Source organism: Pygoscelis adeliae, unplaced genomic scaffold (assembly GCF_000699105.1).
Source record: "Pygoscelis adeliae isolate BGI_AS28 unplaced genomic scaffold, ASM69910v1 Scaffold359, whole genome shotgun sequence".
Taxonomy (NCBI): Eukaryota; Metazoa; Chordata; class Aves; order Sphenisciformes; family Spheniscidae; genus Pygoscelis; species Pygoscelis adeliae.
This window is the reverse complement of record NW_008825553.1, coordinates 1,484,433-1,485,967: the sequence shown is the minus strand read 5'-3', so window position 1 is coordinate 1,485,967 and position 1,535 is coordinate 1,484,433.

Here is a 1,535-nt window from a genome sequence, read left to right as displayed (position 1 = left end):
CATCCACAGCAGGGACATGGGGGCCGTCCCCACAGTGCCGCCCCGGGGTGCCCGGTGCCACGGCGGCCGACGGGAGCAGGCGACAGGCGATTTTGGCGAGGAGAGGGCAGATGAGCAAGCCCTCCCCATGCCGTGCAATGCTGCTTTGGGGACTTAAATGCTAAAAAGCACCCTGGTGCCTTCAGCTTCCAGTGACACTTATTTGGGAACACACTTTGGCACCCAAAAATGGGCTCAACCACGCCGCGGTGCCCTGACGCAGGCAGGAGGAGCAGGCAAGACCCCAGCGATGCCCAGGCAGCAGCAAAGCCCATACCCAGCCCTGAGCACAACCCCGGCACCACCGAGGAGAAGCCCCTGCTCTCCCAGACCTGCCCGCAGCCCTTCAAACGCCTTTGCCAAAGGTGAGCGGTGCCAGGAGGTGTTTTTTCCTTCCTGCACAAAGCCGGGGTGGGGAGGGAGGTGCTGCTATTGTGCCTTTTATTTTTTTTTTCTTATGAACTCAAGCCACAGCGTAATTTCCACCGAGCAGCCGTTTCACCTGCACGGTGCGAGGGCCGCGCCGGTGAAACGGGGCGTTTGAAGTCGGGTTTTGTGACTGCATCTGTGCAACCGAATTTCTCATACGAAGGCTGCCTGGGAGGGATGTGTGGGCGCCCCTGCCCCATGCCTCGCCGTGTCCCCGGGGAGGTGTCTGCGTGCGTGCACGGGTGTGCACGCATGTCCTTGCACGGCCACGTATGCGCCTCTGCCCGGCTTTGCTCAGGAGCATGTCTGGACCCCCCGGCTCCTTCCAGAGGAGCTACCCTGTGCTGGCCCTTCCGCATACGCTTCTTCGGCCGGGTCCAATTGGTTTGTTCACAAGCGTGGGCAGGCGTGAGGAGGGCTGAAGGCTGGGCTGACCCCTTGCTCTTCAAGGCTCATCGGGGTGGCCCGGCTGTCCCCAGGCCAGCTGTGACCCAGCTGGGCGGTCGGCCCAGCGCTGGCGTAGCCTTGCAGAGACGCGAAGGACCACGGCCCCAAAGCTGCCACCGCAGCGGGGAGGTGCTTGCACTGAGACGGCACCGAAACCAGGCGTATCTCAGTGTCTGAACCCCTCAAACTGGGCAGTGGACCCCAATGGAGCGGCACTAAGCAGCTGCCCGTCCCTAAGCCGCTCTCCCCTGCAGCCGGGCGGGGGAGAGCCTGGCGTTGGGGACAAAACTCCCGCTTTGCCCTGGAAATGGGGGCTCGGGGAGAGCCCTGCGAGGGGGCCACTGCTCCCACCCTGGGCAGGCCCCCCAGGTGGGCAGAGGGCATCAGGGCAGCGGCTTTCACCCCAGCTGGGAGGCCACAGAGGAATGGGGAGCACAGCCCTGCTCCCCCCATCCCTCGCCCGGGCACCAGCGCTCACGTCCCCCTGCAGCGACGAGCCCAAACCCTCCTTTTCATCCCTCCAAGGGGCAACCTCAGAGAGTGCAACAGGACCCCGCAGCTTCCACAGGCACCCGGGTGGTCCCCGGCTCCCGTCCAGAGGGTGCAAACCCTCTCGCCCC